This window comes from Anastrepha ludens, chromosome 2 (genome assembly GCF_028408465.1).
Source record: "Anastrepha ludens isolate Willacy chromosome 2, idAnaLude1.1, whole genome shotgun sequence".
NCBI classification, from domain to species: Eukaryota; Metazoa; Arthropoda; class Insecta; order Diptera; family Tephritidae; genus Anastrepha; species Anastrepha ludens.
This window is the reverse complement of record NC_071498.1, coordinates 31,464,532-31,479,823: the sequence shown is the minus strand read 5'-3', so window position 1 is coordinate 31,479,823 and position 15,292 is coordinate 31,464,532. Positions and strand designations below refer to the sequence as shown.

Genomic DNA, 15,292 nt, shown 5'->3' with positions numbered 1-15,292 from the left:
CCGAAAGAGAAACCAAAACCTGACGTGGCGGCAAATAAAAGCAAAAGCAGGGATTAGAAAGGGATCGAAAAGCTACACAACGGCGCTCGAGGAACCATGATGATAATGAGGACTTGCGCATATGCGGTTTCAACATGACGACGCCACTTGCCACACAGAGCATGAAACAATAGCCCTATTGTGAACGAGGTTTCCAAGGCTTATCTCATGAAACAACGAGATCAAACCGCCGTCGAGATCTTGCAATGTGACATCATTGCACTTTTTTTCTTTGGAGTCTCTGCCAATACGCCCAGAATGATGCCAAAGCTGCAGAACGAAATCATACGCGTTATTATAATCGTACTCGAACTGTATTAAAAAGTCATCGAAACTTTGATATGCGCAAATGCCACAGACTAAAAAATATGATGAAATAAAAAAATCCATACAATACATTTTTTTGTGTTTTATTAATAAAACAAGATTTCCGTTCTTATTGCGCCACCCTACTAACGCCTTGCACGTGCTAAAGCAGTCGTTGCTGTCATGGTCAAGGTTTTTGCTATATCATAGTTAAAAAAGTTAAGTAACTCCACGCTTTCATGGCCACAAAAAATCTGAATAGTAGAAGAGTCAACATTTTAAAAACACCCAGAGTTTTTGTGTGCGCGTGAAGTGATGGAGTGAGATAAACTTGAAGACAACGATAGTGGAATTATCAAGAATCAAGGTGCCTTTCCCGTTGCGTTGCCACTTGTTTCAAGTTCAAGCAAAGTCAACTTATCATCTATACAAATGTTAAGCATTCAAAGAACCTTCGATGCCCTTCGACGTCCGATGGCTTTGCACAGGCCCAAAATATCTACGCACCAAACACAATTTGACCGAGTGGGCATTTCATAATTCAACTAGTGGAATGTGTCAAAGTACAAGGTGGCGCCAAATTAATCATCAATTTTGTTTGGGAATACCTTTCTTATTGAATAAAAAATGATTTTTAGTGATGAAAATCTTTATTTTGATTTTCACGGGCTTCATTTAACAATCCAAAATGCATGGTTTTCCTCTTTGCTTCAAATTAAAAATTTTTCATTTGGTTTTAAATTAATAAATTTTTACCTTTTTTTAACTAATAATTTTTACTATTCTTTACATTGATGGTTTTTAATTTTTTTATAAATAAGTTTTATGAAAAAATACTTATTTTTAACTTAATTTTTACTGAATAAATTTTAATTTTTTTATTAATAATTTTTATTAAAATCAAAACAAAAACTTTTTCGAAGCAATAATAATAATAATAATTAATTTAATTTTTCATGTATAAGTTTCATTAAAAAAAAACTTATTTTTAGCTTGATTTTTACTGAATAAATTTTAATTTTTGTTAAAAAAAAAAACACTTTTTTTGGAATAATATAATTAATTTAACATTTATGGATAAATTTTATTAAAAATACTTATTTTTAGCTTGATTTTTACCGAATAAATTTTATTTTTTATATTAATAATTTTTATTAAGAACAAAAATATATATTTTTTTGGAATAAAAAATTACGCACTTACAAGTTTTTTTGTTTTTTCTCTTTAATTTTTGCATGTATCAAAAAATAATAACAAAAAAAAACAAGTCATGAAAAATTAGTAAGAAACTATTTTGCCGTCAACCAAACAAAGATTTTTGCACGAAGCAAAAATTTATTTCCGTTAAGTAAAGAATTTAAAGAATGCCAAAAAAATAAGTTTATGGAAAAGAAAATTAGGTGTAAATAGAAAAAAAGAAAAACATTATTTTAGCTTCAACCAATTCGAATAGTTTATCCATATCGAAAATTTATTTTTATCCTTTTTTGTTTTATATTAATAATTTTAAATTTGATTTTTAATGAATAGTTTTTAGCCTTTCTTTAATTATTGCTTTTTTTTAACTTTCACATTAATAATTTTAAATTTTAATTAATGTTTAAATAATAATCTGCATTACTTTTTAAATTATTTTTAATTTGATTTTTACTAAACAATTTTTGGTTTTTTTCAATATTTGATTTTCACTTCAAAGCAAAAATTTATTTTGATTAAAAACACCATTTTGCTTGTGTTTTTTGTTTGTTATTCATTAAAAACCCATTATTTTTGCTTCAACCAGACCAAAATGTTTGTACGAATCAAAAATTTATTTTGGTCAAACACACTTTTTTTATTTTTTCTTTCTTTCACAATTAACATTTTTAATTCGATTTTTAATTAATAATTTTTAATCTTTACATTAATAGTTGCTAAATTTTTGATGAAAAACTTTTGTTTAAAAAAAATCTATTTTTAATTTGATTTTTGCTAAATAGTTCTTAGTTTCTTTTAGTTTATCATTTTCATTTATTTATTTTGGTTAACTAAACCATTTTTTTTTTCGAGAAAAATTATTTTTGTTAATCAAATCAATGCAAGCCGAAACAAAACTTCCTTTCGGTTACAAAAACAGTTTATGTTAATTTTTCATTTCCATCTCAAAGCACAAATTAATTTGCGTTAAATAAAGATTTTTTTGTTGGCTAGTTAAATTAATAAACTTGATTATTTCCATAATTAATAATTGGAAATGAAGAACCGATGAACAAATCAATCAACCATTACTACTGAAGCGGAATCGGGCAGTAAAAGAAAAGCTCGATTGAAATAACCAAATTAATTTATATTTTATAATACAATATAATTCGTTCGAAAATTACTCTACTTCAATCAAACCAAAAATAAAATAAAATTTTTAAATAAAAATTTTATTAAAAAAAATGCTTCCGAAAGAAAGCAGATATGCTTTCATGAAATAAAGCAGATAAAAATTCAAAACAAAAAAAAGTATTCAAAACAATTTACTTAAGAGGTTAGCGGTAGTCATAATTTGCAAAAAATTTTATTTTTTTTTTTGCATTTTCTTAAAGTATAATATCTTGAAAATATTGTGTGAAAATTTGAAGTGAATCCGACAAATACTTTTCGTATTAGTCAACAATCAACAAAGCGCACTCGAACGCTCCGGAGCTTTCGTATGCTGAAAAAATGGATGCTGCGCCTATGAAAGTGGCAGATAAGCGCGCTGACGATAACACTCGAGAAGGTAGAATGCTACGTAGGCACCAGCAAATCGATATTTTGGAAGCTGCTATGACTACTGAAGAACTATTAAGTATATGTCCCAGGAATTAAATAATTCGTATCCCTCTACACAAATCGATAGTAAAACTTTAAGGGGTTATAGGTATAACTTGAGTTGGACTAAAAAATCGAAAATTTTTTTATGTCATATTCTAAAAGTACATCATCTTAAAAATATAAATTCAAAAAATCATAAAGATTGGAGTACTAGAACGAAAGTTACAGACCGTGAAAGCGCGTAAATTATCCATAAATGAAGTGCACGTAAAACTTTAGACGCGATTATCTCGAAGTCGTGTTTTTTGAAAATTACCGTCGCGGTGCATAAACTTTTTTTTTTAATTATGTATTCGAAGTTACATCCTCGTGAATCTGAACGGTTCACTTTTTATAAATATTTGCATAGTTCGCTGGAATTAATTTTTTTTACTTTTTCAACTCCTCAAAAATCGTTTTTTGGTGCAAAGCGGTTTTCATATCGAGAAAATTTTTTTCTGGGTAAATAAACCGTTCATATTCACTAAAAAACATTTTTCTAATTACAATAATCAGTTAATTTTTTTGATTTCAGTTGAGCTGCTCATGCGCTACCGTGATCACCGCAAGCTCTTCTAAAAAACGGGCGTTTCGGGGGATGGGCGATATCAACAATAAATAATAACATTTTTTTTAAATAAAAACACCAAAATGTATTCATAGGTACAGTGTGATATATGACTAATTTGAATAAAAGTTCAAAAACATATTTAAAAAAAAGTATGACAATTGCCATTTTTTCGGGCTCACAAGGTATATAACCCCTTAAATACGTTTTTCTCAGAACTACGTTTTTTGAACTGGTGATCACAGTAACTTAAAAACCGCTTGGTATATTCCAAATAAATTTACACTGTTTTTGAAAAACATAAAAAACTCGGGCCTGATCGATGGAAAAGAAATTATTGAAAATCATAATTTTTTCGGGCCTCTGACTTCCCCTAACCCCTTAAAAAATTTATATTTGTGAATGAGTTACTTTGCCAGTTTTTCGAGCAAAATATTATTTTTACTTCAAAAAAAAAGGAATATTTATTTGCAACAAAAAATTATGCTTAAGCTAAATATTTTGCTGAATTCCTAATCATGTCATTTTATATGGAAACAATGTTCGGCCTCTCAACTCAATTTTCTGACACTTTTTACATCTCCAGAATTAACGCGCCAGGACGCTTTTAAAAATTATGAAAATTACTTGGATTGGTTACGATTTTTTTTTTTTTTTGTCTCGGTCGAGTAATTTCCATTTCCTGATAAACAAGTCAACAAACTTTAATTTTCACTACAGCAAATTAAACCTATAAAAGCACAAAAAAGCATACATCCATACATACATAGGTATGCTTCTGTTCCTGCTTGTTCAAATTTTTCAATTGCATAACTCTTGTACAACATGCGTACACACACACACACGCACACATATCTATATAGGATATCCACTACATTTGCATGGTACCTACTTAGCGGGCCTGTCTAAATCTTAAATTATCAGCGACAATCTAAATATGTGCGTACGCAAGTATCTCTAAGTAGAGTCACGAAAGTTCTAGCCCAATCACAACTTCCTACTAGCGGCACAAAGATAACACAATCGACGACAGCACAACAATACAAAAACAAAAGCAAAAATAATATAAATTTTCAAAAAAGAAAAAAAAATACGCAAAAACAATAAAGTCATTTGAAAATTCGCTTAAACGTGAAAATTCATTCATACACTCAATTTGCTCACTCACTCACCGGCAAACATACGAGCAATACGTATTTTATCGCACACACATTTGCATTATGTAATTGAGCAAGAAAAGAGACACTGACAAATTAAATCTATGTAGTGGAATAGAAAATGTGATTTGGTGAAAAATTACATAAATAATCATTTGATGTTTCAAGCGAGATAACTTAATAATCTACGGGTGCTTCTATGCGTAAATATACACACATGCATATGTATGTGTGCGCGCAAGTAAGTGCCTAAATTGCATAAATAAATATGAATATTAGGAAGAAAAAATTAAGTGATTGCCTACCTTTTTCCCTTTCACCGCTTGTGTGCGCTGTTTTAGGCCGGTCAAATCGCTTAGCCCCTTACACGCAGGAGATGAAGCAGTTATAATGGCTTTGGTGGAGCTATTTTGTTTTATTTTTTTTTTTTTGTTTTTGTATTTTATTTTTCTTGCTTTCTTCGTACTAGCCACAAATGGTAACTTTTGCTTTTATGTAAATCAATTTTTTCACAAGCCACAGCACTCAGACACTTGGAGGAGGAAATCTTTCGTATTTTCGCATTTTCACAAAATCGCTTATCGCATGACATTTTTGCTTGAATTTTCAAATTCTGCTATTTTCGAGAATTTTTTTTCTGCTTTGTGGCTGCACTTTGCTCTCTTTACTCTGCACTTTGCTTATTTTGAAATATTTATGCTTGCTTTGAATTTTATTGTATTTGGGTTTTTCAACTAATTTTTGTTATTAAAAATATTCACTATTTTTTTTTTCTTCAAACACATTTTTTAGTTGACGTTTTGGAATTTCTAAGTGAAAATTTTCGTATGTAAAAATTTTGCGAAATTCTCGCTTGGAAACTAATTTCTTTTGTACCACAGAAAATTTAGCTCCAATTTTTTATCGAACTATTCTTTTTTTTTTGTTTTAACTATAAAAATTTCTATTTGCAAATATATGAATTGTGTTTTTTCTTCGATTTGTGGAAAGCCGGCGTGGTTTGCGCACTTAACGTCTACATTTTACCGTTGTTGCAATAGCACATCATTCATATGGGGCCGCACTTTCTTTGGCTGCATCGCTGCTGGTCGTTGCACAGCCTCCAACGGGTGTCATTGTTTGCTGAGCCCGACCGCGTTTGCAACTGTGGTCCGTGTACGCGTTGTAGCTGCGTGCGCGCGTGTTTACCGCTTTGACCACGTGCGCTATCGTTAGCCAGTTAATTGTTTGATCGATCGTTGGACTGCACCAACTTCTGCAACGACGACAACAATTTTTCAAAAGTTTTTCGACACAAGTACACACTCACAATTGGCAAATATGCTCAAAAGCACGCAAGCACAAACACACACAGCTAAGTATTGCACTTCACAAAGGATGTTTGACTGATTTTACAAGCACCAACTGGCATTCCAACAAAGCTTAATTTTTATCCAAAAAACAAAAAAAAAATTCTATTCAAATTTCTTGTTTCAATTCGTTTACTGCAAACCACGTAAAATTTGGTTCAATTAGCGCTTTATGTTACAACAACTGCCGATGCCGATTTGTTGTTGACTTCGATTTTGACTCCGTTTTCGACTCTGCCATGGAAACTTTTGCTTAGACTTGACACTTTGTCTGTGTTGCTTTGGGGCTCTTCGGCTGCTGCTGCTCGAAATTTATTTCTTAAACGCACCGTACCGTTTGGAACGCGTCCGCATACTGATGAATTATCAGGCGGCAAGCTGCTACGATGCGGCAAACGCTCACCACACACACGCTTCACGCTCCACGCTCAGCGCACTGGCCGTCTGCTCCACATACACTCGACTACGACCACGACCGCAACCACCACCACTACCACTTCTCTCTCGTTGGGGCGTATGGCAGCAGTAGCTCAGCAGTTTGCTTGCCGTTTGTTTGTATGTTTGTGCATTTGTGTGCGTGTAGGTACGCACCACCTCACCGTTTTTCGTGCACCACCGCTCGCTCACTCTCCGCAACTGCTTCGTTTGCCGCTCGCTCGCCTTTTTTTCGGCTTCTTGGCTGCTGCCCGAGCGCGCGTCTGAATTCGTTAAGCTGGTGGATGGTTGGTTGGTTGGTTGGTTGGCCGGCTAAGTTGGTCGGCCGGTAGGCTGCTGGTGGGTTGTAAGAGTTCGTCCGCCTGCTCGTTATTTGTATTTCGACTGTTTGCCGGTGAGATGAGTATTTTCGTGGTGTATTTTTCCTGATTACATTTTTTATTTTTGTTATTTTTTTTTTGTTAGTTCATTGGGTGGGAGGTGGAGGTGATTTTGTTGTTAAAGATGTTAGTTTTGCGTGCAGCTTTTGTTTTTGCCGTACTTGTGTGTGTGTGACTGCGTTTGTGTCTATTACACTTATGGGGGGTGGGGGGGAAGTGCGATTTTTTCTGCCGAGTATTATGCGCGCCAATTGTTACACTTTTGAATTGTTGTTGTCATTGCAGCTTTATGCTCGAAGGGTGTAAACACATACACACATACATACATAAGTATGAGTATGAGTACATATGGAGCGAATTCGCCCTGCGCTTAGCTTCTTCAGTTCTATGGTGTTGTTGTTGCATAGGCATTTACTATTGCTGTTTATATTTTGTTTGTGTTATTGTTATTGTTTTTGTCATTGTACTATGTAATACCTTAAGACTTAAGAGCTAACATTTGCCGGTTGGTTTATAGTTTCAATTCTGTATCTATCTCACCAAAGTGTTTTTAATTTTTTCAAGCTGTCACTTACACACTTCCACACATACCGTACACCCGCCCGCTACTCAAATGCTCTGCTCTACGCTGAGCAAAAAACTATTTCTTCAACACTTGAGTAGGGGCATGAATGCTCGCAGGTATGTTTGTATGCAAATATGTTATGTGTGCCTGAGCGTATGCATCGAAGTGTGTGTGTTTGTGTGTGTGCGTATGCATGCTTGTTTGGCTGTTGCCACTGTCGGATTTGACTAGAATGTAGTAATGTATCTTGTCAGCTTTTGTTTGTCTGTATTTCGTCACTTTGCTCTTTATTTAATTTAAACTTTTTATTTGTTAGTTTGTTGTTGCTGTTACACTTCTTTCGAATTGTATCACTTCGCAGCACACTGGCTTGGCTCCTCTACACATTTCAAATTGAAAGCATTTGCTTTTCCATTTATTTAAATTTTATTTGATGCGAGTTTTTTGAGTAAATTCCATTTTAACGTTTTTCATTTACTAAATAAAATTTTTATTTCTTAATTTTTCAAGGGGAAAATCGCATTTATATTTTCTCAATTTTTTGAAGATTTTGCATTTGATTAATTGGATTTTCAAATTAATGCTAATTTAAAATAAATTCTTATTTAAGAAAAAAAATGTTTAAAATGAAGTGTCCAAATATTAAAAAAAAAAATTAGGTCAAATATTAAAAATCAAATTTACAAGGTTATGAAGAAAAACATTGAAGATGGAGAGAATAATTTATTTGTACATATAAATATTATTTTATTTTATATATTTTTATTTTATTTATATATTTATTTTATTTTATTTATTTATATATTATTTTATATATTTTCATATATATTATAATGTAACTATTCATTGTAAAAATAGTTCCCATAAAAATAATCAAAAAATTGTTATCAAAAAATTATGTAAAAACACTTTTAAAAATAAGCATTAATTTTCCTTTTAGTTTTTGTTGCTGTCAATCTCTAATATTATATTAAAAAAAAAAAAATAAATAAATAAATAAAATGCTAGTACCTTATGAATTTACAGCGATTAAGAATATTTTCAAAAAAGTAAATTTATATATCCCTTTTTGGTCAAACTGTGAAATAATTTAGTATTCAAATTTCAGGCATTTTCTGTACAAAAAAACATTTTCTAATATACAATTTACGTCAAAAATATATTTAGTAGTATGAAATTATTTAAATTTTAAAAACTTTTTTAAATTTCATGACTTTCTTGAATACTTTTTCTAGCAGGCTTGAGAGAAAAAATTTAAAAAAATTAAGGAATAAATGATTGCCACGGTAGCAAAAAGTTGTGTGCATTAAAAAACGAGCGGATGGAAAAAGGAGTTACCAAACCTGCAGCGCGCGAAATAAAGGACGATACGATCAGGCAATGGCCAGACCGCTGAAGACACGAAACTCGCTGCAAATGGACGGCTAGGCTACCAAAAAACGTTGCTACAGGGTGCAGCAGGAACTTCAGGTAGTAGTCTGGTCAAATACTCATATTTATAGATATTTTTAAGGAATTACTTTTTAAGAAAATAAAATGCGATCGGTTTGATTTTATAGTATGTTATTATTGGCATCAAATAGTATAAAAAAACAATTTTTTTTTTACATATTTTTTTGTAGTAGTGTGGCACCAAAGTAAGCATCTTAAAAAAAGATAGGTGGCTTGTCAACAGGATACAATGGGAATTTTTTTTTTGAAAAATAACGAAATGGCGGACTTTTGAAGAAAAAGGTATATTTTTAAGGTAGAAATCAGACTTAAGTACGGAAAGTTAGGGCTGAAAAGAAACGAAAGTACGAGTAGCACCTGCCAGAATGACAAGCCTACAAAATAATAATCAGTTTAACTTTTTCGTTTCAGATGTCTTGAAGAGCCAAAATCCTGTTGACAAGCCACCTATTGTTTTTTTCTAAGACGTTTACTTTAGTGCCACACTACTACAAAAAAATATGTCAAAAAATGTATGTATGTATGTTCATACTTATTCAGTTACTGCTAATGTAATTTGTTTCAAAATTCCCCATTTATTCTAAATTACTGTTTAATAAAATATTTCAATTAATTTTTTATGAATTTTCTCAGTTATTAAAAGCCAATTATTATTTGATTTAAGAAAATATGAGTAAAAAAATCAAAATGTAAGAAACATTTTTTTATTTGTTATTTACTTAGTACTCGCAATACATTACTCCCCCTTAATAATACATACAAGGTGGCGCAAAAATAATCATCCAATTTTTTTTTTTTTTTTTTTTAATAACTTTTTCAGTAAATAAACACCCCAGATTTTGAACGATGAGAGTCTTTTCTTTTCACCCTTCAATGCTTGACTGTTTGAATACTACAGCTGTTTAGTTTGCAAGTGTAAATAATGTTTGAAAATTATAAATCTTCCGATTAATGATTAATTTTGCGCTACCTTAAACCACGCCCCCTCACCACACCCCTCCTAGGAATTAAAGGAAAACATATATACGAGAATATATACCTTACACAACTCGGTTATTTCATAAAAATGTATACTATTTACTTTTATTAGATGCATCACTTTCCCTTTTAACTTTTATTGCGGACAATTTTTAATAGTATAATTTTAAAAAATAAAATAAAATAAAATAAAATAGAATAAAATAAAATAAAACATATAAAATCAAATAAAATAGTTTGAAAAATAAAATCAAATTTTGAAATGCTCAGGTTGTTCATTTCGAATATGCACCGATTAAGAATATTTTCAAAAAACCCAAGAGGAAGTTTTATAACATTTTTATTCTCATCTACGAGTTAGTTTTAGACTCAAATTGCAAGTAACCTCAGAACAAAAAATATTTTTCTAATTTGTGTAACAAATTTATAACAAAAAATATATTTTATGGCATGAAAATGATTTGATTTTGATTTTAAATATTTTTTAAACATAAATTTTTTTAACTTCATAATTTTCCTGATTACTTGCTTAAAATTTTTAATTCACAAATCTGCACTCTTAATGGCGTAAAATGCGGATATCTCAGAGAGAAATGATCGTAGCGAGAATTCAAAAAAGCAAATTTAAGCTAAATAATCAAGCTAGTTGACTGTATGGCTAGTTTTAGCCGGAAAAATTTTGCCAGCCCGTGCAATCAAAACAAAAAGGAAAAAATTTCGAAAATTTTTGTGTCGCCATTTAACTGACGATTACAAAATAACCGTTAAATAAAAAAAATGCTGCTCAAAGATCTTAGAATTAAAAATTTAAAGCTTCAAATTGCTTTTTGTCGGAACTCCGTGTCACCATTTTTCACCGAGATATAGCTTTTCAAAAATCACTAAGAAATTCAGAAAATTTTTCTGTTCCCTCAATTTTTGTGAGAAGTGTATTTTATGCTGTGAAAAACATTTTGATTTTAAAAATTTGTATATACAGTTATTTTTTTCTGAATTGTATGATTTTCTTACTACTCTTTAAAATTTGTAAACACTAAATCTCCAATTGTGCATTTTTTTAAAAAAATACATTTTATGGTATGAAAAATATTTGGACCCTAAAATGCTGTGTATATATTTTTTAAATTTTTCGATTTTCTTCTTGAATACTTGCCTTAAAACTTTAAATTCATAAATCAACGATTTCTCCATGAATTAGTAATATTTTTTTTTTTTTAAGTTTAGTCAGAAATTTAATAAAAAATATTTTGTATAGTAAAAATCTGTTTTGATTTTAAAATTCTTGGTTAATAAAATATTTTTATAATATATTTAAAAGTCTTCTTGAATACTTGTTTTAGAATTTTAAACGGATAAATCTGCAATTGTGCTTTGTATCAAGAATATTGTTTTCTAATTTAAGTCACAAATTTAATAAAAAAAATATATATTTTTAATATGAAAAATATTTTTATTTTAAAATTCTGGATATACAGTGTACTCTCTCCTAACGGGCACCTTCCCGCGGTCACTTTTTTCAGCGCCTACCACAAATCCTTAAGCATTTTTCTTTTAATTTTTTCACTTGGGCCCATAAACTTCACACGCCCATAACATCGTAACCCTCCCATAACCCATATTATTAATGTTTTTTACACTTTTCTTCTCCTTCCCATAAGGGGCCAAAATTTTCAGTCCTTTCGGTGTTCGCTTAAGAGAGAGTCACTGTACATTTTTTAAATTTCTTCATTTTCTTGGCAAATAATTTTCTTGATTCAACTCGATTTCAAACTAATAAATCAGCACTTCACCCTTGGATTAGAAATATTTTTTTTTTAATTTTTGTCACAAATTTAATAAAAAAAATATATTTTATAGTATGAAAAATATTTTTATCTTTTATAGTATGAAAAATATTTTTTTTATTTTAAAATTCTGTACATATTATTTTTAGATGTCCTTATTTCATTGAGCAATAATTTTCGTGAATACTTGCTTTAAAATTTTAAATCGATTAATTTTTTTATTAATTGATTAATTTTAGATTTCCCTTAGCAGTTTTTGGTTACAATTTATGTTACACTTTTATTAAAAAAAATGAATTTAATGGTAGGATAGATTTTCACTTTTATGAATTTAGCTAAAATTTGTTTCTTTTTATTTTACATAATATTTTTTAATTTTGTATTCAAATAATTTTTTTCTTTTTAATTTTTCATAATATTTTTTAATTTTGTATTTAAAGAATTTTTTTGTTTTAATTTTTCATACTATTTTTTTTAATTTTGTTTTGAAAGAATTTTTTTCTTTTTTAATTTTGTATTGAAAGATTTTTTTTTCAATTTTGCATAATATTTTCTAATTTTATATGAAAGAATTTTTTCCTTTTTAATTTTCCATACTATTTTTTAATTTCATATTCAAAGAATTTCAATTAATTAAAAAATTAAAAAATCATTTTTATTTTTTAATGCCAATATTCTTTGCGAATGTATTTAATGTAAGCATTACTTTCAAAAAAATTTGCAAAAAAACATTTTAAGTCTTAAAGTAGGTAAAATTGAAAAAACGAGGAGTCAAACATTTCTCTAGAAAATATAATTATTTTATTAAATTTAGTTATTTTTGCGAACAATTTTCTCTAATAAACAATTTTTAATTAATTTGTCACTTTATTTTAAATACAAAGCGAATAGCCCGAAGGTTATGACATTTAAAGCCAAAAAATATATTCAAACCAAATTCACATCACTAATTGAGTTAAATGTCAAGGCAACACTCAAAAGGAACAACAGCAAAATTTCAAATTCATACAAAATTACTATGCGCACAAAACGAAACACTTTTGGCACTGATGTGCTCGATTAATTAATTCTTCTATTCTATTCACAACAGCCAAATGTAACAACCAACAAATTTTGCACTGAAAAAAAAACAGCAAAAAATCAACAAAAAATTGTGATTATTTGCATACAATTTAAATTAAAAAAAACCCTTTCCCTTTTAGAAGTCGTTTAAAAATTAAACTCTGTTAATATGCAAAATGGCATTCAAACGCACCCGCAAAATCTACACCGCCACAAACGCAGAAGCACGGCACACACGCAACTCGCGCACGCATAACTCACACAGCCAGCGGCAGTACTCGCAAGTGCTAAGCGGTTAGCTTTTTACCTTTTACAAACAACTGAATGTTGAACGTCGCACTCCAATTTCAGTGTTTTTTTTTGTTTTTTGCTTTTTTTTGTTCTTGCCTTTAATAAAATTTAATATTATGTTGCATTTAATCTTAACAATTTGCACTTCAACAATTTACACTTTAACTAAGCGCATTTGCTTTAGTTGCTTTCATTTGTTAATTTTGTCAATTTACTATTTTTTCAAGTACATGAGCCGATTTTTGTCAATCGCGGCTCCACTGTGTACGCGTATGCCACACCACGTATTTTCATTACAAGAATGCACAATAATTCAATCACTGTTTTGTGGCCCGCGTATCCGCTGAATGTTCACATTCGAATGCGTGCTCTACAGCGACTGAACAGTTCCCCATTTCAATACCCCAGCGCAGCCGGTCGCAATAGCAGCAGCAACCGCAGCAACTGCAGCCGATGACGATGTGCACATTGGTTGATTAGCAGGCAACTGTCAACCCAGCGAATGCTTGTACTCGTAGTTAACGCATTCGGCACTGTAAGTTAACAGCGCACCATTGCGTGCAGAGAATGCAATAGGCATTGCTGTTGGTAGTTCTGTGCAATTCGGTTGACTTTTGCAGCAGTGAATTCTGTTACAGGGCGCAGTGCTATTTGAAGCAAGAAGGACGCATAAAAGCAATAAATATTTCGTGCAATTGTAAATGGTACAACTATTTTTGGTTATCAAAAATTAATTTTCAAAGCAATCGCTTGAAAATTATATACTGAATGAAATACGAATGCATTTGTGAATTTATTTGGCCATTTACTTCTTTAAAATTTGAATGGCATTTAAACTTAATGGAATTTTAAAAGTATTATTCGCATTCGAAATACTTTGTAGTAAGCGTATCTATGTTTCATTTAATAAAATATTTATTTATCAAAAATACTAGCTAAGTATTTTTGCATACAGAAAATAATTGAATGGCTCAAAAAATCCACTTATAACAAATGCAAAATTTTATTTCCCAAACGGTGGCGTCACTGTCTCTGACGATAGATAAAAATAACAAAAGAAATTTACATACGTACAGTAAGTGTCCTTAAAAATCGGACAGTATTTTTTTTTTGTTTTTGTTTTGAACTATTTTGAATATTTACGTCATTGTTAGCTTAACTATTTATTCGAATTCAATTATTTATTCCTATTCAGTTATTTATTCCGTCAGACTTGCCGCCGAAAAATACGAAATCTTTAAGATTTCTGACCCTTATCGATCAACGAAACGTATGGAGAAACTGACGTGAAATCTGGTAGACTCGCCGTGGAAATTCTGAAATGCCGACGACTCTGACGAATATCTGGTAGATTTCGGTGGAAAAGTCTAATAAGTATTTGATTCTGTTCACTTCAGTTTTATTTCATAATCAATACAATATTATATAAATGAATTAAAATTTAATATAATTTTTTTAATTATTTATTATCTAACAAAAATAGTATAAAAAAAGTATTGCAGCGACTTCGAACTTATCTTCTTTTGTACAAAAATGAATGTTTGTCTGCATGTCACCGATGAACTCAAAAACTACTGAACCGATTATTATAAAAATTTGTATATGTATGTATTTTTCTACGGAGAAGGTTTGTACAATATGGTTATTGATGCAACTCGCCACCAGGTGGCGCTGCAGAGTAGCAACTTCTGCCCCGTTCAACCGATTGTCATAAAACGAATATGACATGTTCATAGAAAGCATTGACGAATTGGCGCAAACAGTTTTCCCAAACATTGCACAAAACTACAAAAACCATCAGTGGCTCAATACGTGTGATATATTAGCAGCCAAAAACATCGATGTCAATACCATCAACTTCACCATTCATCATGGAATACCCAGTGAAAGAACAACATATAAGTCCATCGATACTGTCGAGAATCAGGACGAGGTTGTCAACTCTTCAACTGAATTCTTCAATTCGCTTGATTTGCCAGGCATGCCGCCGCACGTTCTTACCTTGAAAATTTGCGTACCCATCATTCTTCTTCGAAACATAAGTCCACCACGACTTTGCAACGGAACCAGACTCTCAGTCAAGAAAATGATGAACAATGTTAT

General features: G+C 30.6%; 1 protein-coding gene across 5 annotated transcripts in view; it reads right to left on the bottom strand.

The window, feature by feature from the left end:
* Window positions 1–13,610, bottom strand: part of LOC128867813 (rho GTPase-activating protein gacZ-like) — a 170,644-nt gene extending 157,034 nt beyond the window's left edge. Inside the window, exons 1-2 of one of the 5 annotated variants that reach the window (XM_054109334.1) lie at window positions 13,206–13,610; window positions 5,199–7,102 (exon numbers count right to left, since the gene is read on the bottom strand). The gene's annotated coding sequence lies outside the window, so the exon portion shown is untranslated. Of the gene's footprint in view, window positions 1–5,198; window positions 8,128–13,205 lie in introns of those variants that run through there. The other 4 variants (XM_054109344.1, XM_054109354.1, XM_054109362.1 and 1 more) reach the window with 4 other exon arrangements.
* Between the last annotated feature and the right edge of the window lie 1,682 nt (window positions 13,611–15,292).